Source organism: Sturnus vulgaris, chromosome W, assembly GCF_052056855.1.
Source record: "Sturnus vulgaris isolate bStuVul1 chromosome W, bStuVul1.hap1, whole genome shotgun sequence".
Taxonomy (NCBI): Eukaryota; Metazoa; Chordata; class Aves; order Passeriformes; family Sturnidae; genus Sturnus; species Sturnus vulgaris.
Genome location: NC_142282.1, coordinates 62,901,757 through 62,925,051, shown reverse-complemented (window position 1 = coordinate 62,925,051; position 23,295 = coordinate 62,901,757). Strand labels below are relative to the sequence as shown.

Below are 23,295 nucleotides of genomic sequence, written 5' to 3'. Positions count from 1 at the left end.
CCCCTCACAACCAGCAGGGGAGCCAGAAGTTGAGATCATCACCGAGTCCCTGTCATACGAGAGTCTCAGTAACCTGCAAAAAGACATTGTACGACGGGCCCGTAAGGCTTTTACAACCTGGTTACTGCGGGTCTGGGACCTTATGGGTGCAGGTGTGCAACTGGATGGTACTGAGGCAAGGAATTTGGGGTCCTTGACCCAGGACTCAGGTGTGGACCAGGTATTTGTAAGGGAGACAGGTCTCCTTTCCCTCTGGGAGCGACTTTTAATGCATGTGAGAGAGAGATTTGTCCACAGGGAAAGAATGCAGGAGTACCACCAGAGAACACGATGGAATACCCTTGAGGAAGGGATCCAAAAGCTGAGAGAAGTGGCAGTACTGGAGGTGCTCTTTGGGAGGGATGGACAGCATGACAATGACCCTGACAAGGTCAGGTGCACAGGGCTGATGTTGTGGAATCTGGCAAACCTGGGCCCATCTCAGTATACCCCCTTTATTGCAATGATTGATGCTGATACCAACCAAGTGACAGTGGGTTCTGTTGCTAACAGGCTCAGGAATTATCAGAGTATGATGGCTGGCCCAGTGCAGGCTCATGTCTTTGCTGTGGCTAAAGACCTCAGAGAGGAGTTTAAGGAGGAGATGAAGGAGATAAGGGAAGAGGTGAGGAAGGTCAATGCAGCACCAGTGCGAGTCATGGACCCCAAAAGTAGAGCCCAACGCCCCCCAGCTAGGGATAGAGGGTACACCCCACGTGCTGACCTGTGTTTTTTTCTACGTGACCACGGGGAAGACATGAGAAGGTGGGATGGGAAACCCACTTCTGTCCTGGCAGCACGGGTACGCCAACTCAGGGAGGGGAACACCAACAGAGGGAACTCCACTAAAGTGAGGGTAGCCTCAGCCTCCCATGGAGGTGCAGGGTATTACAGAAGGGAGGATGATCTGTCAGATCCCCTTGAAGGAACCTCCAGTATGTATTCCCAGGAGAGAAATAATAACCAGGGCTAGAGGGGCCCTGCCTCTAGCCAGGGAGAGGCACGGGAAAACCGGATCTTTTGGACGGTGTGGATCCAATGGCCTGGCACATCAGAGCCACAGGAACACAGAGCATTGGTTGACACTGGTTCACAATGTACATTAATACCATCGGGACATGTCGGGAAGGAACCTGTTTCAATTGCCGGGGTTACAGGGGGATCTCAGGAATTGACTCTGCTGGAGGCTGAGGTGAGCCTGACTGGGAAAGAGTGGCAGAAACATCCAATTGTGACTGGCCCAGAGGCACCATGTATCCTAGGCATAGACTTCCTCAGGAATGGCTATTACAAAGACCCAAAGGGACTCAGGTGGGCTTTTGGAATAGCTGCTGTGGCAGCAGAGGGCATTAAGCAGTTGAACACCCTGCCTGGGCTATCAGAAAACCCATCTGCAGTGGGACTCCTCAGGGTGAAAGAGCAACAGGTGCCAATTGCTACCTCGACAGTGCACCGCAGGCAGTACCGGACAAATCGAAATGCTGTGATCCCCATCCACAAGATGATCCGTGAGCTGGAGAGCCAAGGGGTGGTCAGCAAAACCCACTCACCCTTCAACAGCCCCATCTGGCCTGTGCGTAAATCTGAAGGAGAATGGAGATTGACTGTGGACTATCGTGCATTGAATGAGGTGACTCCACCGCTGAGTGCTGCTGTGCTGGACATGCTGGAACTGCAGTACGAGCTGGAGTCCAAGGCAGCAAAGTGGTACGCCACCATTGACATCGCCAAAGCATTTTTCTCTATTCTACTGGCAGCAGAGTGCAGGCCTCAGTTCGCTTTCACCTGGAGGGGTGTGCAATACACGTGGAACCGACTGCCCCAGGGGTGGAAACACAGCCCCACCATCTGTCATGGGCTGATCCAGGCTACACTGGAGAAGGGTGGAGCTCCAGAACATTTGCAGTACATTGATGACATCATTGTGTGGGGGGATACGGCAATGGAAGTATTTCAGAAAGGAGAAAAGATCATTGAGATTCTGCTGGCAGCTGGCTTCGCCATTAAAAAGAGCAAAGTCAAAGGGCCTGCCCAAGAGATCCATTTCCTGGGAGTAAAGTGGCAAGATGGACGGCGCCAGATCCCCAGTGAGGTCATCAATAAGATCACTGCAATGTCTCCACCAACCAGCAAGAAGGAAACACAAGCCTTCCTAGGTGCCATAGGCTTTTGGAGAATGCACATTCCTGAGTACAGCCAGATTGTGAGCCCTCTTTACCTGGTCACCGGCAAGAAGAACGATTTCCACTGGGGCCCTGAGCAGCAGCAAGCCTTTGCCCAGATCAAGCAGGAGATTGCTCATGCATTAGCCCTTGGCCCAGTCAGGACGGGACCAGATGTGAAGAACGTGCTCTACTCTGCAGCCGGGAACCATGGTCTGTCCTGGAGCCTTTGGCAGAAGGTGCCTGGTGAGACGCGAGGCCGACCACTGGGGTTCTGGAGCCGAAGCTACAGAGGGTCCGAGGCCAACTACACTCCAACGGAGAGGGAGATCTTGGCCGCCTATGAAGGGGTCCAAGCAGCCTCAGAGGTGGTTGGCACGGAAACACAACTCCTCCTGGCACCCCGACTGCCAGTGCTGGGGTGGATGTTTAAAGGAAAGGTTCCCTCAAACCACCATGCCACTGACGCCACATGGAGTAAATGGATTGCCCTCATCACACAATGCGCCCGTATTGGAAACCCGAATCGCCCTGGGATTTTGGAGATAATTACCAACTGGCCGCAAGGGGAAGACTTTGGTCTTGCCGACGAAGAGGAACAGGAACAAGTGACCTGGGCCGAAGAAGCCCCACTGTATAACCAACTGCCAGCAGATGAAACATGCTATGCTCTTTTCACTGATGGTTCCTGCCGCATCGTGGGGATGAACCGTAAGTGGAAAGCAGCCGTATGGAGCCCCACACGACAGGTCGCACAAGCTACCGAAGGAGAAGGTGGATCGAGTCAACTTGCTGAACTCAAAGCTGTTCAGCTGGCCCTGGACATTGCTGAAAGAGAGAAGTGGCCAAAAATCTACCTTTACACAGATTCATGGATGGTAGCCAATGCTCTGTGGGGATGGCTGGAAAGGTGGAAAAAGGCTGACTGGCAACGTAGGGGAAAAACCAATCTGGGCTGCCAATGAATGGAAAGACATTGCCACCCGGGTAGAGAAACTGCCTGTGAAAGTCCGTCATGTAGATGCCCATGTCCCCAAGAGTGGGGCTAATGAGGAACACCGACACAATGAGCAGGTAGATCAGGCCGCACAGATAGAGGTGTCGAAGATAGATTTAGACTGGCAGCACAAGGGAGAGTTGTTCCTGGTTCGATGGGCCCATGATGCCTCAGGTCATCAGGGCAGAGATGCCACATATAAGTGGGCACGAGACCGAGGGGTGGATCTAACCATGGACAGTATTTCTCAAGTTATCCATGACTGTGAGACATGCGCTGCCATCAAGCAAGACAAGCGGGTGAAGCCCCTCTGGTATGGGGGACGATGGTCCAAATATAAGTATGGAGAGGCCTGGCAGATTGACTACATCACACTGCCTCAAACCCGCCAGGGCAAGCGCTATGTACTGACCATGGTGGAAGCCACCACTGGATGGTTGGAGACCTACCCTGTGCCTCATGCCACTGCTCGGAACACCATCCTGGGCCTGGAAAAACAAGTTCTTTGGAGGCATGGTACCCCTGAGAGAATTGAGTCAGACAATGGGACTCATTTCAAGAACAGCCTTATAAACACCTGGGCTAGAGAACACGGCATTGAGTGGGTGTACCATATCCCCTACCACGCACCAGCTGCAGGGAAAGTTGAACGGTGCAATGGCCTGCTTAAAACCACCTTGAAGGCACTGGGTGGGGGAACTTTCAAGAACTGGGAGATTAATCTACCAAAGGCCACCTGGTTAGTGAACACCCGAGGTTCCACTAACCGAGCAGGCCCTGCCCAATCTGAGCCCTTGGGAATATCAGATAGAGATAAGGTTCCAGTGGTACACATGAGAAGTATGCTAGGAAAAACTATTTGGGTGAATCCTGCCTCCAGCAAAGACAATCCCATCCATGGAGTTGTATTCGCTCAAGGACCAGGTTGCACCTGGTGGGTGATGCAAAAGAATGGAGAGACCAGATGCATACCCCAAGGAGACCTTGTTTTAGGGTGAAATACCTATAGTACTGTGCCTATGTCTCTAACTGCATGTATGTATATATAATGTAACAGTTTAATTTGATATAGCATATTAGTATGGGAGAAATTCAGGGGTGGATAATGTTGGAGGTTGAATTACGCCCTTTTCTTTCAGTGGAATTTTCTCCCATTCTTATGCTAAGTAATTGTGGCTACACCTTAAAACGACAGATAATGTTCTCTCGTAGGGGGGTGGCTGGAGGGGGAGGGAGGGGGGAACCGTAAAAGGAAAGGTGGGACGGGGGGGCTGGAGCGGGGCTCTCTCTCTCTCGCTTGACTCGTGGAGTGGGAAGACAACCTGGGCTCTGCTCTGGCATCTTCCCTGCCATCCCAGCACTGAGATCCACGCTCCCTGCCTTTGGACATCGCTCTGCTGCTCTCCTAGCTCACCCTACTACCTCCGGACACCCTGCTGAGCACCACGACCGACACCGTGAGGGGGAGTCACTTTCCCCATCCCCGCTCACCCCTGGGCCGCGGCTGCCATCACCCAGCCCTCTTCAAGTGCGCGGGACCTGCCCTGCCCCCACAGCAGCGGTAACAGCACAGGGAGACGGCCTGCGGCCAGAAGGGACTGGAGCAGAGCTAGACTGTCCTGTTGCCAATTTTTATAGCTGTTGTTGTTTTTCTGCTTTGTTAGATACCAGTAAAGAACTGTTATTCTTATCCCCATATCTCCTGCCTTAAGGTGTCTGAATTGGACCTAAAATAATTAAAAGGGAGGGGGGTTGCACTCTGCATCGCAGAAAAGGGGCTCTTGCCTTTCCTTAGACCATACCTGTCTTTCAAACCAAGACAATGGGCTTACAGCAATCTGCCTTACAAAAGAGTATAAAAAACCATCTAAGGGAAATATTAAGTTCAGGAAATATTTTAATATCCAAGAAAAGATTAGCCCGTTTTGCCAGCTGGCTGTCTGTTGAAAAATCTGACCTTGAATTGCAGAATATAAATTCGATTTCATTTTGGGATGAAATAGGAGATTTATTAACTTTAAAAGTGGAAAATGGAGATAAAACAGCCTCTGTATTCCTCCCGATATTCTCACAAATTCGGAAACTTTTAATTCAGACAGAAAACAACAGGCAGCAAGCTCATCGTTACCAGCCCGAGCTGCCCTTCAAATTCATTGTCCTAGGAAAACTGCCACACTTACACGGGTTAATATTCCAATGGATCGAGGGGCAGAGAGAGTCACTCTTAATCATAGAGTGGGTCTTCCTCTCCCACCAACGATCCAAAACCATCACTAAGCCACAAGAAATGATCGCTGATTCAGAAAGCAAGGATGAGACTGTATGAACTAGCTGGTTGTGACTTCACATGTATTCACCTCCCAGTCAAACTGTCTGAGGAGGTAAGGAACTCTCCTGAAAGATTGACTAAAGAGATGTTTGAGCATTTGCTCCAGAGCAATGCCAGTCTCCAATTATCGCTGGACAGCTATAGAGGACAAATATCAGTCCATGCCCTGTCTCACAAGCAGTTTAATGAGGAATTCCACCTCATTCCTCATGAGAAGAGGAGTCGGAGACCACTCAAAGCTCTCACAGTGTTCACGGATGCATCCGGGGAGTTCCACAAGTCGGTGATGACTTGGAGAAACCCCCAGACTCAGCATTGGGAAGCTGATGTTGAGTTTGTGGAGGGATCACCCCAGGTAGCTGAACTGGCAGCAGTGGTAAGAGCCTTTGAGAAGATCTCGGAGCCAATCAACTTGGTAACAGACTCAGCCTATGTAGCGGGGGTAGTGTCCAGGGCAGAGCAGGCAGTGCTCAGAGACATCGAGAATGAACAGCTGTTCAGGTTGCTTTCCAAACTAATGTATTTGATTTCTCATCAAGAACACCCGTTCTATGTGATGCATGTGAGGTCACACACAGATTTGCCAGGCGAAATTGCAGAAGGGAACCGTCAGGCAGACTCCCTTGCAACCCCAGCAGAACAAGCAACCCCAGTAGAACAAGCACGCCTCCCTGACATCTTCCAACAGGCAAAGCTGAGCCACCAGCAGTATCACCAGAATACACCAGGTCTAATGCATCAGTTCCAGCTAACACAGAGTCAGGCTCGAGCCATTGTGGCCACCTGGCCCAACTGTCAGCTCCAGACCATGCCATCAATGGGCATGGGGGTTAACCCCCGAGGTCTTGGTAGTTTTGAGGTATGGCAGACACACATCACTCACATTCCTAGTTTTGGTCGCCTCAAATATGTTCATGTAAGCATTGACACATATTCAGGCGCAGTCTATGCCTCTGCCCATGCAGGAGAAAGAGCTCTGAATGACAGAAAACACCTAGTGCAAGCCTTTTCAGTGTTGGGGATCCCTAGGGAAATCAAAACTGATCAGGGCCCAGCGTATGAGTCCAAGGAGTTCCTGGAATTCGTCCAGCCATGGGGAGTGGAACATAAAACTGGCACCTCCCACTCCCCCACAGGCCAAGGTATAGTTGAGCGAGACAATCAGACGCTCAGGCAGGTTTTGGCTAAACAGAGCAGTTCAACTGCGTGGATGTCTCCACAGCAGAAGCTCTGCAAAGCCATGTTTACTATCAATTTCCTGAATTGTTCATTTGAGAACATGAGTCCACCTGTGGTACGTCACTTTAACAGTGGTGAAAAGTTTAAGTTATCCCAACATCCTCCAGTCTTGATTAGGGACCCAGAAACCTGGGAAATCAAAGGTCCCTATGAGCTCGTTACCTGGGGACATGGCTATGGGTGCGTATCCACTCCCTCAGGCCCTCGATGGATTCCCCAAAAGTGGGTGAAACCGTATGTCCCCAAACATCCTGCTCCAACTGAGGGGAACGAGGAGCAGGTGGCTCTGGCTTCAAAAAGAAGACGCCGCCAGAAAAAAGGAAAAGAAATCCTCATAGAGGATGACATTCCAGCAGATAGAGACTTTTAATAGGTTTTACAATGTTTGTCTTTCCTTTTAGGGAAAATCTTCCCTTCACTCAGTCCTGTGATGAACCCCATTCAAGTTGTCTTCCTGTTAACACTGAACAGTTTAGCAGCTGCATGAATCGTCCCTCAACCACGTCAGAACATCTGGGTGACCCTGGCACACACACCAAAATCGTGCTGCTATAGATTTTCTCCTACTGCTGCATGGACATGAGTGCCAGGAATTTGAAGGACTTTGCTGCATGGACCTGACCTTGAGAGCTCCTAACATCCATGCTGCCCTCCGAAACATGAACAACTTGATCGGACAAGTGAAGCAAGAATCTGAAGATTGGTTCAATGGACTGTTCAAAGGCTGGGGACTCACAGTGTGGTGGGCAAGATCATAATTTGAATGAACCTAATATCCTTCTTCCAACTTTGTTAAACAAAAAATGGGGAGATGTTGCATTTCCCTAGATGCATTGTAAATGGTACATTCCATGACCCCTGCAATGTCCTGTAGTCTGTTCCCTCTCCCTCCTGGCCATACCTGGCTGGCCGAGATCCAATTTCTTCCTGCCCCCCCCTTTCAGACCCTAGAAAAGACCTGTGCCCCCTGACCTCGCTCTCTTTCCCTTTCCCTTTCCCTTTCCCTTTCCCTTTCTCTTTCTCTTTCTCTTTCTCTTTCTCTTTCTCTTTCTCTTTCTCTTTCTCTTTCTCTTTCTCTTTCTCTTTCTCTTTCTCTTTCTCTTTCTCTTTCTCTCTCTTTCTCTTTCTCTTTCTCTTTCTCTTTCTCTTTCTCTTTCCTCGCTACCCACAGGAAATAAACCCTGTAACTTCCTCAGGGGAAAGAGCCTCTTTTGTTATCTTTATTTATGTCCATGTGGCAAGGGCCCGGGAGGCTTCACCCTAACAGCTGAGCTAGTCTGGACGAAAGCGTGAAGACCCCATAAGGGCCAGGAAAAGTCACAGGAGGGAACATATGTTAATGATTTTGGGGAAATGATTATCACAAGGAAAATCAATTAATATGCATGTAAAATATGGTATATAAACAGGACCTTTTTCTGTACTCAGCATGCACAATATTTTGGAGGAGATATACCCTCCTGCATCCAGCCAAATAGCGAATGCTTGCTTCTTAATGCTACATTGGTGGTTAAGGACTTTCATTTTTACCAATTTCTGGTAATACCATGATGAAGCAGGTTGTTCCCCCTGCAGCCCATGGAAGACCACAGTGGAGCAGATATCTACCTGAAGCCTATGGAGGGCCCCACTCTGGAGCAGGTGGATGTTTCCTGAAGGAAAGTGTAACCCTGTGGAGAGCCTATGCAGGAGCAGGTCTTTTGGCAGGACCTGTGACCCTGGAGAGCACCTATGCTGGAGCAGTCCATTCATGAAGGACTGTATCTTATGGAAGGGACCCCATGCTGAAGCAGGGGAAGAGCATGAGGAGGGATAAGCAACTAAGACAAAGGGTTATGAATCGACCATAACCCTCACTCCCCATCCTTGTGCACCACTTAGGAAGAGGAGGTAGACAAGTGGGGAGTGAAAATGAAGCTGGGAAGAAGGGAGGGGTGGAGGGAAGCTGTATTTTAGATTTGGATTTATTTCTAATTATCCTATACTGATATTATTGGCAAGAATTTAAATTAGTTTCCCAAAGTCAGGTCTGTTTTGACGATGGCAGTAATTGCTGGGTAATCTCCCTGTACTTAGCTCGACCCATGAACTTTTCATGATACTTTTTCACCTTGTCCAGTTGAGGAGATGGAGTGATAGAGCAGCTTGGTGGGCAACTAACAGCCAGCCAAGGTCAACCCACCACATGCAATTAACCCTGAGCTCTAGTTAAAGCACCTGCAAAGCAAATGTGCTCATAAAAATCTTCTCTATCTTTTATTATTGTAGTATGGGGCTGTTGGAGGATGAATTGAGTTTTGCACATGGGAAATGAATCCATTAAGGAAAGAAGTCACCCTGAAGACACAATAAAGCTGCATCATGATGTTTTCCAGGACACTGCTTCATGGGTTTTACAACAGGAAAAGGGCCAACTTTCATGGTAGTAGTACAGCTGCTCACACTTACATTTGGGGCAGGCTGTCCTAGTCTTATTTGCCTCATGTTGTTCTTAACTTAATCACTTATTAATTTTCTTCCTTTCCCAAAGTAGTTGCAGGTTTGTTTTTTAAGGTGTGGCAATATGAAAACAGAAAAAAGGGAGGCTACACTTCATTATATTACATAGACAGATGGAATTAAGAGAAGAGAAACTGTCATAATAGACCAAAGTACTGTCAGTCCTCTCACATATTGTGAATTTCTGTTTGAACCCCAAAAAGATGTGGGAATGCACTCTAATATTTTGCATGATTACCATGTGAGATCTATGAATAACCAGTGATATCCCACAGATTGGAAATGAAAATGCTGTACAGATAATAAAGGGGATGATACATAGCTTCTCTGTTTTGCAAAAATAAAAAAGTTTCACAGTGCAAATCATGCTGTCTGGGAAGGAGGAATCAGAGGAAAGTGCTATTCAACTGACATTATGAGCAGAAGTATAATTCTGATGTGGGAAATCACCTTGTCAGAGGGTCCATGCATTTCAAAAGATAACCCCAGTCACAGACAAATTGAAACTGAGATTCATTTGTATTTTCATAAGTATCCAGAATTAAGCAAAGCTACAATACAGTACATTTTCATAAACAGGAGTATTTATTTTGCTAGAATAAAACTTGTTTTCACTTTAAGTGTTTCTTGTATTTAAAGGAACTGATAAATTAGAGAAGATAGTGTTTTGCTTGCCCAAAGACAATAAACTCCACCATAGCTGCTGTTTTAGATAAATGTTTTGTGTGCCCATGTATTTGGTCTGGCTGAGCTGGAGTTCATTTCTCCACAGCAGCTCTCCCAGTACTGCACTTTGCACCGGGACTTGGAAAGGTGTTGAGAACATACCAGTGTTTTGGCTACTGCTGAGCAGTGCTGGAACAGCATCAGCACTCTCTCCAACATTTTCCCCATCAATAGGCTGGGGGAGGGAAAGACCTTGGGAGGAGACACAAACGGGACAGCTGACCAAAATTAACCAAATGGATATTCCATGCCATATGACATCAGCTCAGATATAAAAGCTAAGATAAGAAGGAGGAAGGGGGGGTATTTGTTATTAACAGTGTTTGCCTTAAAGAGCAACCGCTACACATGCTAAAGCCCTGCTTCCTGGGAAGTGGCTGGACATCGCTTGCTGATGGAAAGTAAAGAACAAACCTTTTTTTCCCTCTTTGCTTGTGTGTGTACAAACTTTTGCTTTTGCTTTAGTAAACTGCCTTATCTCAACCCACAAGTCATTCTCCATCTTTATTATCTCTCCCCTGTCCAGCTGGGAAGGGGAGTGATAGAGCAGCTTGGTGGGCACCTGATGTCCAACCAAGGTCAACCCACCACAGCCCACTTCCCAATAGAAGTTTGAGAATCCTAAGCGGCTGGACTTTCCTGTAAGCTGCAAAGATGAGTTAGACTGTGGTCTTGCAAGCACCAGGAAAAGCAAACAAAAAAAAAAAAATCCCATAATGGGATTCATTGCCTCTTGGAAAAATAAAGGCAGACAAAAGATGTGATACTGGACAGAACACATGTCTTGGTTTGAAAGACAGGTATGGTCTAAGGAAAGGCAGGAGCCCCTTTTCTGCGATGCAGAGGGCAACCCCCCTCCCTTTTAATTATTTTAGGCCCAATTCAGACTCCTTCAGGCAGGAGATATGGGGATAAGAATAACAGTTCTTTACTGGTATCTAACAAAGCAGAAAACAACAACAGCTATAAAAACTGGCAACAGAACAGTCTAGCTCCGCTCCAGTCCCTTCTGGCCGCAGGCCGTCTCCCTGTGCTGTTACCGGTGCTGTGGGGGCAGGGCAGGTCCCGCGCAGTTGAAAGGGGCTGGGTGATGGCAGCCGCGGCCCAGGGGTGAGAGGGATGGGGAAAGTTACTCCCCCCTCACGGTGTCGGTCGTGGTGCTCAGCAGAGTGTCCGGAGGTAGTAGGGTGAGATGGGAGAGCAGCAGAGCGATGTCCAAAGGCAGGGAGCGTGGATCTCAGTGCTGGGATGGCAGGGGAAGATGCCAGAGCGGAGCCCAGGTTGTCTTCCCACTCCAACGAGCCAAGCGAGAGAGAGAGCCCCGCTCCAGCCCCCCCGTCCCACCTTTCCTTTTACGGTTCCCCCCCCTCCCCCTCCAGCCACCCCCCTACAAGAGAACATTATCTGTCGTTTTAAGGTGTAGCCACAATTACTTAGCATAAGAATGGGAGAAAATTCCACTGAAAGAAAAGGGAACAATTCAATCTCCAACATTATCCACCCCTGAATTTCTCCCATACTAATATGCTATATCAAATTAAACTGTTACATTATATATACATACATGCAGTTAGAGACATAGGCACAGTACTATAGGTATTTCACCCTAAAATGAGGTCTCCTTGGGGTATGCATCGGGTCTCTCCATTCTTTTGCATCAGCCACCAGGTGCAACCTGGTCCTTGAGCGAATACAACTCCATGGATGGGATTGTCTTTGCTGGAGGCAGGATTTACCCAAACAGTTTTTCCTAGCATACCTCTCATGTGTACCACTGGAACCTTATCTCCATCTGATATTCCCAAGGGCTCCGATTGGGCAGGGCCTGCTCGGTTAGTGGAACCTCGGGTGTTCACTAACCAGGTGGCCTTTGGTAGATTAATCTCCCAGTTCTTGAAAGTTCCCCCACCCAGTGCCTTCAAGGTGGTTTTAAGCAGGCCATTGCACCGTTCAACTTCCCCTGCAGCTGGTGCGTGGTAGGGGATATGGTACACCCACTCAATGCCGTGTTCTCTAGCCCAGGTGTTTATAAGGCTGTTCTTGAAATGAGTCCCATTGTCTGACTCAATTCTCTCAGGGGTACCATGCCTCCAAAGAACTTGTTTTTCCAGGCCCAGGATGGTGTTCCGAGCAGTGGCATGAGGCACAGGATGGGTCTCCAACCATCCAGTGGTGGCTTCCACCATGGTCAGTACATAGCGCTTGCCCTGGCGGGTTTGAGGCAGTGTGATGTAGTCAATCTGCCAGGCCTCTCCATACTTATATTTGGACCATCGTCCCCCATACCAGAGGGGCTTCACCCGCTTGGCTTGCTTGATGGCAGCGCATGTCTCACAGTCATGGATAACTTGAGAAATACTGTCCATGGTTAGATCCACCCCTCGGTCTCGTGCCCACTTATATGTGGCATCTCTACCCTGGTGGCCTGAGGCATCATGGGCCCATCGAGCCAGGAACACCTCTCCCTTGTGCTGCTAGTCTAAATCTATCTTCGACACCTCTATCTGTGCGGCCTGATCTACCTGCTCATTGTGTCGGTGTTCCTCATTAGCCCCACTCTTGGGGACATGGGCATCTACATGACGGACTTTCACAGGCAGTTTCTCTACCCGGGTGGCAATGTCTTTCCATTCATTGGCAGCCCAGATTGGTTTTCCCCTACGTTGCCAGTTAGCCTTTTTCCACCTTTCCAGCCATCCCCACAGAGCATTGGCTACCATCCATGAATCAGTGTAAAGGTAGATTTTTGGCCATTTCTCTCTTTCAGCAATGTCCAGGGCCAGCTGAACAGCTTTGAGTTCAGCAAGTTGACTCGATCCACCTTCTCCTTCGGTAGCTTGTGCGACCTGTCGTGTGGGGCTCCATACGGCTGCTTTCCACTTACGGTTCATCCCCACGATGCGGCAGGAACCATCAGTGAAAAGAGCATAGCATGTTTCATCTGCTGGCAGTTGGTTATACGGTGGGGCTTCTTCGGCCCGGGTCACTTGTTCCTGTTCCTCTTCGTCGGCAAGACCAAAGTCTTCCCCTTCCGGCCAGTTGGTAATTATCTCCAAAATCCCAGGGCGATTCGGGTTTCCAATACGGGCGCATTGTGTGATGAGGGCAATCCATTTACTCCATGTGGCGTCAGTGGCATGGTGGTTTGAGGGAACCTTTCCTTTAAACATCCACCCCAGCACCGGTAGTCGGGGTGCCAGGAGGAGTTGTGTTTCCGTGCCAACCACCTCTGAGGCAGCTTGGACCCCTTCACAGGCGGCCAAGATCTCCCTCTCCGTTGGAGTGTAGTTGGCCTCGGACCCTCTGTAGCTTCGGCTCCAGAACCCCAGTGGTCGGCCTCGCGTCTCACCAGGCACCTTCTGCCAAAGGCTCCAGGACAGACCATGGTTCCCGGCTGCAGAGTAGAGCACGTTCTTCACATCTGGTCCTGTCCTGACTGGGCCAAGGGCTAATGCATGAGCAATCTCCTGCTTGATCTGGGCAAAGGCTTGCTGCTGCTCAGGGCCCCAGTGGAAATCGTTCTTCTTGCCGGTGACCAGGTAAAGAGGGCTCACAATCTGGCTGTACTCAGGAATGTGCATTCTCCAAAAGCCTATGGCACCTAGGAAGGCTTGTGTTTCCTTCTTGCTGGTTGGTGGAGACATTGCAGTGATCTTATTGATGACCTCACTGGGGATCTGGCGCCGTCCATCTTGCCACTTTACTCCCAGGAACTGGATCTCTTGGGCAGGCCCTTTGACTTTGCTCTTTTTAATGGCGAAGCCAGCTGCCAGCAGAATCTCAATGGTCTTTTCTCCTTTCTGAAATACCTCCATTTCCATGTCCCCCCACACAATGATGTCATCAATGTACTGCAGATGTTCTGGAGCTCCACCCTTCTCCAGTGTAGCCTGGATCAATCCATGACAGATGGTGGGGCTGTGTTTCCACCCCTGGGGCAGTCGGTTCCACGTGTATTGCACACCCCTCCAGGTGAAAGCGAACTGAGGCCTGCACTCTGCTGCCAGTAGAATAGAGAAAAATGCTTTGGCGATGTCAATGGTGGCGTACCACTTTGCTGCCTTGGACTCCAGCTCGTACTGCAGTTCCAGCATGTCTGGCACGGCAGCACTCAGCGGTGGAGTCACCTCATTCAATGCACGATAGTCCACAGTCAATCTCCATTCTCCTTCAGATTTACGCACAGGCCAGATGGGGCTGTTGAAGGGTGAGTGGGTTTTGCTGACCACCCCTTGGCTCTCCAGCTCACGGATCATCTTGTGGATGGGGATCACAGCATTTCGATTTGTCCGGTACTGCCTGTGGTGCACTGTCGAGGTAGCAATTGGCACCTGTTGCTCTTTCACCCCGAGGAGTCCCACTGCAGATGGGTTTTCTGATAGCCCAGGCAGGGTGTTCAACTGCTTAATGCCCTCTGCCGCCACAGCAGCTATTCCAAAAGCCCACCTGAGTCCCTTTGGGTCTTTGTAATAGCCATTCCTGAGGAAGTCTATGCCTAGGATACATGGTGCCTCTGGGCCAGTCACAAGTGGATGTTTCTGCCACTTTCCCAGTCAGGCTCACCTCAGCCTCCAGCAAAGTCAATTCCTGAGATCCCCCCGTAACCCCGGCAATTGAAACAGGTTCCTTCCCGACATGTCCTGATGATATTAATGTACATTGTGAACCAGTGTCAACCAATGCTCTGTGTTCCTGTGGCTCTGATGTGCCAGGCCATCGGATCCACACCGTCCAAAAGATCCGGTTTTCCCGTGCCTCTCCCTGGCTAGAGGCAGGGCCCCTCTAGCCCTGGTTATTATTTCTCTCCTGGGAATACATACTGGAGGTTCCTTCAAGGGGATCTGACAGATCATCCTCCCTTCTGTAATACCCTGCACCTCCATGGGAGGCTGAGGCTACCCTCACTTTAGTGGAGTTCCCTCTGTTGGTGTTCCCCTCCCTGAGTTGGCGTACCCGTGCTGCCAGGACAGAAGTGGGTTTCCCATCCCACCTTCTCATGTCTTCCCCGTGGTCACGTAGAAAAAAACACAGGTCAGCACGTGGGGTGTACCCTCTCTCCCTAGCTGGGGGGCGTTGGGCTCTACTTTTGGGGTCCATGACTCGCACTGGTGCTGCATTGACCTTCCTCACCTCTTCCCTTATCTCCTTCATCTCCTCCTTAAACTCCTCTCTGAGGTCCTTAGCCACAGCAGAGACATGAGCCTGCACTGGGCCAGCCATCATACTCTGATAATTCCTGAGCCTGTTAGCAACAGAACCCACTGTCACTTGGTTGGTATCAGCATCAATCATTGCAATAAAGGGGGTATATTGAGATGGGCCCAGGTTTGCCAGATTCCACAACATCTGCCCTGTGCACCTGACCTTGTCAGGGTCATTGTCATGCTGTCCATCCCTCCCAAAGAGCACCTCCAGTACTGCCACTTCTCTCAGCTTTTGGATCCCTTCCTCAAGGGTATTCCAACGTGTTCTCTGGTGGTACTCCTGCATTCTTTCCCTGTGGACAAATATCTCTCTCACATGCATTAAAAGTCGCTCCCAGAGGGAAAGGAGACCTGTCTCCCTTACAAATACCTGGTCCACACCTGAGTCCTGGGTCAAGGACCCCAAATTCCTTGCCTCAGTACCATCCAGTTGCACACCTGCACCCATAAGGTCCCAGACCCGCAGTAACCCGGTTGTAAAAGCCTTACGGGCCCGTCGTACAATGTCTTTTCGCAGGTTACGGAGACTCTCGTATGACAGGGACTTGGTGATGATCTCAACTTCTGGCTCCCCTGCTGGTTGTGAGGGGCCCCCTTCCTGACCCTTATTATCTAGGTGCCTTGTTTTCATCTTAGACTTCCTAGTTTCCACAGGGGCAACTGCTGCTGCTGAGTGCCCTTGCAGTTCAGCTGGAACCTGGACTGATGTAACATCTGTAGGTCCCACTGCTGCACCATCAGAGTCTCCCTCTTTAAGGCAGGGGGAGGGTTTCTCACCAGCTGGGGAGAGGTACTCCTTCAGCATCTGGCCCATCTCACGTATCTCCTTTGCTAGCACCCCCACCCATTCTGGGTGGTTCCTTTCCGAGGTGGGCTGTGGAGCAGGGTCAAACTCTGGGGTAATATCCCTAGTCTCTGGGATAGGATCAGGCTCTGGGGTAACCTCCCTAGTCTCTGGGACAGGATCAGGCTCTGGGGTAACATCACTAATTCCTGGGGTATGTATCAGGGTTGTTATCCAAGTCGATCTCCCCTTATCTCTGAATGTTAGATAGAACAGGTTTAACAGGGATATAAGCAACACTAGCCACAATATAATGTCATTAGAATTTAAAGCAGATTGGAACCCCTTGAAGACTGGAGGGGTGAACTTCAAAAACCCTGTGATGGGTTGGGAAAAAATTTCACCTGCTGCCACTTCCTCACAGTAAGTACCATTATTGAAGTAGCCCCAGAAACACACACTTAGAGTGTGATAGCTCTGAATCCATGTGGCCATCTTCCAGAGAAAATTAAAAATCCATGAATTCCTCAGCTGATCAACCCACATAATAAACTGGATAATAGCCACAGTAACCTTGGTTATGAAACTCATGTTTAAAAAAAGGGCTTGCAAATGGGAGAGATATAGCAGTGACCACATGGAGGCCAATCCAGGGTAAGCTGGACAGCATGGTGTCACCTACCACAAGCTTGGGTAATTTAAGAACTGTTATCCCCTTTTCTACCCCTCTCTCAATGCCCTCAGGCAATGCCCCACGTTGGGCGCCAAAAGCTGTCTTGGTTTGAAAGACAGGTATGGTCTAAGGAAAGGCAAGAGCCCCTTTTCTGCGATGCAGAGTGCAACCCCCCTCCCTTTCAATTATTTTAGGTCCAATTCAGACACCTTCAGGCAGGAGATATGGGGATAAGAATAACAGTTCTTTACTGGTATCTAACAAAGCAGAAAAACAACAACAGCTATAAAAATTGGCAACAGAACAGTCTAGCTCCGCTCCAGTCCCTTCTGGCCGCAGGCCATCTCCCTGTGCTGTTACCGCTGCTGTGGGGGCAGGGCAGGTCCCGCGCAGTTGAAGAGGGCTGGGTGATGGCGGCCGTGGCCCAGGGGTGAGCGGGGATGGGGAAAGTGACTCCCCCTCACGGTGTCGGTCGTGGTGCTCAGCAGAGTGTCCGGAGGTAGTACGGTGAGCTAGGAGAGCAGCAGAGCGATGTCCAAAGGCAGGGAGCGTGGATCTCAGTGCTGGGATGGCAGGGAAGATGCCAGAGCAGAGCCCAGGTTGTCTTCCCACTCCACGAGCCAAGCGAGAGAGAGAGAGCCCCGCTCCAGACCCCCCGTCCCACCTTTCCTTTTACGGTTCCCCCCCCCCCCCCTCCAGCCACCCCCCTACGAGATAACATTATCTGTCGTTTTAAGGTGTAGCCACAATTACTTAGCATAACAATGGGAGAAAATTCCTCTGAAAGAAAAGGGCATAATTCAACCTCCAACACCCATGTTGTTTAACAATTTGCCGCTGTATCTACCCCACTACAGTTAAAACACAGGAAAGGAGTTAGTTGTTAAAATGTGCCAGGTACACCACGGTTTTCAGGCTTTACTGGCTGCGGAGCTGATGTTAATTTCGCCGTTTCTGTCGGTAAAACCTACGTGGCGCCCTCGCCGCTGTAGGGACCGATCCGAGCTGCAAAAAACCTGCAAAAACAGCAAAAAACTGAAAAAAAAAAAAAAAAACCACCAAAAAAACCGTGCCACCGCTTTGAAACCGATCAAAGCTGCCTGCCTGCTGCGCTGCGCCTGGGGTGGCCTCGTCCAGCCCCCCCCCAGCCCGCGCACTGCACCACGTGTCCGTGGGACGCCAAGTCGCGCATGCCGCGCACACGCCCGCGCTGCGGTCTCTCCCGAGAGTGGAGCCGGGCCGGCCAAATGCCACGGTGAGACCTCACCGCGGAGCTCCGGGAACCCACCCGCCGCGAAAGGAGGCTTCCACTCACCCTTTTTTCTTGCAGGCAGAGTCGTCTGTGTAACTGTAGTGGGTCTCCGTCCACAACCGACCTGCCTGGGCTCCTGACAGGCTCCCGGTTCGTGCTTCAAAGTCTTCGAACTGCACAAAATGCAGCTTAAAGAAATCTAAGCTAGTTGATCAGCTCCAAGGCTTCTTGAATCCTGAAAATAGGAGTCACAGCCAGACGTGGGGTGCTCTGTAGAGACCAACCACATTGGGGTGCCAACTGTGGCTTTTCCTGGCCCTTATGGGGTCTTCACGCTTTCATCCGGACTAGCTCAGCTGTTAGGGTGAAGACTCCCGGGCCCTTGCCACATGGATAACCAAAGAGGCTCTTTCCCCTGAGAAAGTTACAGGGTTTATTTCTTGTAGGTAGCGAGGAAAGAGAAAGAGAAAGGGAAAGAGAGCGAGGTCAGGGGGCAGAGGTCTTTTCTAGGGTCTGAAAGGTGGGTGGGAAGAAATTGGACCTCAGCCAGCCAGGTATGGCCAGGAGGGAGAGGGAACAGACTACAGGACATTGCAGGGGTCATGGAATGTACCATTTACAATGCGTCTAGGGAAATGCAACACCCTCCCATTGGCGCATGCATTCTTCTGTCATGGGGGTCTCTTTGGTGGTCCCTGCTCTGGCACCTGGAATACCTCCTCTCCCTCTTTCTCTGGCCTTGGTGTCTGCAGAGTTGTTTTTCTCACATTTTTCTTGCTTGTCTCTCCCAGCTGCTGTTGTGCAGCAGTTTTTGCTCTTTCTTAAATATGTTATCAGTGTTGCCATCAGTATCACTCATCTGCTCGGCTTTGGCCAGAGGTGAGTCTATCTTAGAGCCATCTGGAACTGGCTCTGTTCAACATGGGGAAGTTTCTAGCATCTGCTCACATAAGCCATCCATGCTGCCCCTCCTGCTACCAAAACTTGTCATGTAAACCAAACATAGTGTAATAGATCAGCAACCACTTCTGGCTTTCAGACTTCATAGCCGACTTCTCATCAATCAAAACCATGGAAGGAGCCACTTCCTTACCATTTTTTTTTGTCTTTTTCAACAGTTACATTGCAAATCAGCAGAAATCAGAAAGTATCAATGATAATGAATCTGGATTTTATGTTGGACTTAAAAATCTGTGAGTATATGGAATAATTATATTTCTTTATTTCTTATGCAGAAACATTTACATACGTCATGAAAGAGTAGGGCTAACATTTTGCATTATAGAAGATAGCTGTAGAGCTTGCAGTTCAGCCTAGTTATTTCATCCACATTCTTATTTTTAAAATTATCGTTATTCTTTACATTGTATTTTAAATTATTCTAAGTTTTATATATTTTCACAGGACTGTGGTGGATTCAGGCTTAAGGTTTGTGTCCCATCAGGCATTTGTGAAAAACATCAATCTATAATATATGTGAGTAAGAATAGCTTGTCTTCTAAGTTAAAACTCTCCAAACCTTGTTAACTCCCTTCTCTCTCTCTTCCTGTTTCCTTAATATAAAGTGTTTTTACTTCTTATGGCTTCCTGTCATTAAGGGCATGAAATAGGACATGTATGGTAAGGAATCAGTAGATCATAAGAACATAATGTGGAATGGCAAAAAGACCCATTCAGCTTATTATCCTGCCTTTAACAGTGGTCACTGGCTGTGTCTGTTTCAGTACCTATCAGAGCACAAAGGACTGCATATCTTTACTGAAAGGAGTGCATCTCTCTACTGAGTCATTTGGTGGTGAGAGTATAATGTCCACACTAAATGCATCATGCTCAGTGACATAGGTTTGACTTTGGACTTGGTCTTATCTGATTTTGTTGGCTGAACATGTTTTAGCAACTAGAAGTGCATTTGGTCCATACATGGAGTACATCTAATATAATTTGACAAGTTCGCACTCATTCCTGCTACTCATATGGAAAATTGTGGTTCCAGTCCTAGAAAACACTGAGATCATGTGTAGGGCTCACTGTTTTAGCCAAGTATTCTAGTGTCTTTAAGTCTGTCCATCTTTATTAGATACATTTATCATTGAATTAAGTCCTTGCTTTTAATAAAGTTCTAATGAGATCAAGAAGATGTAAGGCCAAGCCTCAGTCTTGTAAGATGCCTAAATGCTTTCTTGTAATATGGAAGAATTGTTAAATTTGGCTTAGGACTTATTACTTTGTAAATAAAATGGACTGACTTTCTGTATCTGTGTTTTCCAAGGAGTAGCAATTAGTTTATGCAAAGAAGTGGGCATGAATATGTGAATTTGCCTATACAGTAATTGCTGTCCTTAATGTAGAACGAACACTGGAAGAATATGAACCATACCTTGCTGGCCTATGAGGGTTTTACTTCATATACACCTTAATAAAGTAAATTGCTTTGGTGAATTGCAGTTGGTGAATAAGGGAGGTATCTTCCAGAATGTGTTTGTATGTCTACCTGTGTGTCAATTTCCCAGTGAATTATGATTGTATAAGATGAAATTCCATAAAGTCAAGTGCATATGCACTACGAAAATGCACAATGAGAAATTATTGTCTAAGTGGCATAGTTGCAGAGAAATGTTCAGTGGCTATATTGAAACAATCTCAGCATGATGCAGCAGAACAAAGCAAATTCAGTCTATGATCAGAAGTAATTTCATGTTAGACTTTTGCATCTTTACTATTTACTATTACTTTAGCTGTTGGTAAGGCATCATTGAAATACTGTATACAGATTAGGACACCAAATCTACTAATCTAGAAAGATATTTGAGAAGAGCAACAAAGATATAAGGAGTTTGTAAAGAAAAGAATTTCAGAATAGGATGAGAAGTTCAATTTAGTAAAAAAAAAGAGTGAAAAAGAATATACATATTCAGATTTTTAAAAGGAAGGTGATTATGAAGAGGAGAAGAACCATGACGATGAGGATAGGAAACAATGAGTTTAATTTGTAACAAGGAAGATAGACATTTGGAAAAACTTCCCAGCTGTATGGGCAAGTAGACACTGCAAAAAATAACTGAGAGAGTTGCCTGGATCCTCTTCATAGTCTTTTTTTGCCTCTTTCTTTAAGAAAATTAGGCTAATGCAGTCAGAAAGTGTCTTTGTCCCCAGTGGTTGATTATAACCAAAACTGATATAGGTAAATAGGTTTTGTGAAAATTTGCCATTAGGCAGAACATAGAGATTCTATTAGGCATCCTGCTTAAGGGAAAAATATCGTTGTGCTTATATGTCCTGTTGGGAACTAGACAATCCATGTGGACAAGATGTCTTTAAAATATTTAAGTTACAGGAAAAGCTTCAACTGGAGCACACAATAAAACATGGAATACATATCTGCTGGTATGCAGAGTTTATTAGAACTCTAGTTTATGAAACTGCTTGTTAGAAACAAATTAAGCTGACATCTGTTATGTTGATGTACATGCAATTCTGATTCAGGTTGTTATGAACTAGGGAGCTTGTTCAGTCTGACACTGTGGTTTCTTTGTTGGAGAATTAGTAATGTTAGCAGACACAGGATAACCCAAATAAGACTGGAAATAGTAAATGGTGCCATCTTCTCTATATATACATGTCAAAGAAGTTAATATAGAGATATTTTTTGCCTAGGCTGATCTATTATCGCATTAAAAATACATTTGTTTGTTCTCACTGGGAAGCTTTCGTGCATGTTAAAATGTTTCTGGAAATCCTAGTGAATGACTGCTTGTTGTTATCAGCAATAAAACTCCTGTTGACTGCACTGGGAATGAAATACAGATGCAGTTCACAGAATTCACAGAATTCACAGAATTACTAGGTTGGAAGAGACCTTCAAGATCATCAAGTCCAACCCATGCCCTAACACCTTAACTAGACCATGGCACTGAGTGCCACATCCAGTCTTTTTTTAAACACATCCAGGGATGGTGACTCCACCACCTCCCTGGAAAGACCATTCCAGAACTTGATCACTCTTTCCGTGAAAAACTTTTTCCTAATATCCAACCTAATTTTCCCTTGATGCAGCATGAGACTGTGTCCACTCATTCTATTAGTTGCAGTTGCTGCCTGGTGAAAGCGACCAAGCCCCACCTGACTACAACTACCTTTCAGGAAGTTGTAGAGAGTGATAAAGTCACCCCTGAGCCTCCTTTTCTCCAGGCTAAACAACCCCAGCTCCCTCAGTCATTCCTCATAGGGCTTGTGTTCCAAGCCCCTCACCAGCCTTGTTGCCCTCCTCTGGATGCGCTCAAGGGTCTCAACGTCCTTCCTAAACTGAGAGGCCCAGAACTGGACACAGTACTCAAGGTGTGGCCTCACTAGTGCTGAGTACAGGGGAAGAATGACCTCCCTGCTCCTGCTGGCCATACTGTTCCTGATACAGGCCAGGGGTCATTTGCCTTCTTGGCCACCAGTGTGGAGGGAGCAGAAAACCCAGAAGAAAGTTTCCCTGCATCCTCAGAACAAGCTCATTGGAAAACCATAGCTTAGAGATAAGAAATGGCTTGTGAAATGACGAATACAAAAGGAATTTAGCTTCCCCCCCCTTGGAAGACCCTCTTATCTATCTTCAATATTAGTGGTTCATTTTCTTTTAGTATTCTTAGGCCAGCTTTTGTCAGGAAAATTAATCCACAAACACCAGAGGTTTATGTCCAAAAAGGAGACGGAGGAGTCCTTTTTGCTTTATTCGAATAAAGGGAGAGGCCATGGGACATTCCCCTGGGATCTCTCAAATTTTTGGAGGATGCAGCCTCCTTTTTATCCTGTTTTCCCGGCCGCATTTCCCTCTCTCTTTCCCCATTGGCTGAGGTACTTGAGAGGCACAGACTTCCCGGGACGCCTGATACCTGAAATTCCCCTCTAATATATAACCCTCCCTTTCAATTTTAATTCTTATAGAATTCATAGTTTTACCCCCGTTGCTTCTTTCATCTTTCGATATCCAATTTCATTTATCAGCAGCCCTACAGTTTGTTTGTAAAGGCAAATATCTTTTTCCATTCATCAATCAGTGGAATCCATCCCATTGTTTCTTTTATCTCTCAGTGCTAGCCTTATCTACAAGCAGATCCACAGCTCATTTGTAAAGACAAATTCAACATTCCTCTCACTTTGAATGTAAAATCCCTCAGGAATTGGTTAGAAAGTAGAATTCCCTTTGTAATTGGTGCAAATTGTATAACCCTCAAAAGATACAAAAACCCCCTGTAAAACAATAGCCGTTGGTATATGCTAGATAGGATGCCTTCATAGAATAAATTATGGAGTTGTGCCTCTCTGCATATGCTGGTTTCTTTTCCCCGCTGCTCTGAGAGCTCACCGCGAGCCAAAATTCCATCTGGCCAAGGCTCGGGACTTTGC

At 47.8% G+C, this 23,295-nt stretch overlaps 1 pseudogene; it reads left to right on the top strand.

Moving 5' to 3' along the window:
- LOC148220268 (uncharacterized) overlaps positions 1-8,422 on the top strand; it is a 56,514-nt pseudogene extending 48,092 nt beyond the window's left edge.
- Positions 8,423-23,295: the final 14,873 nt, after the last annotated feature.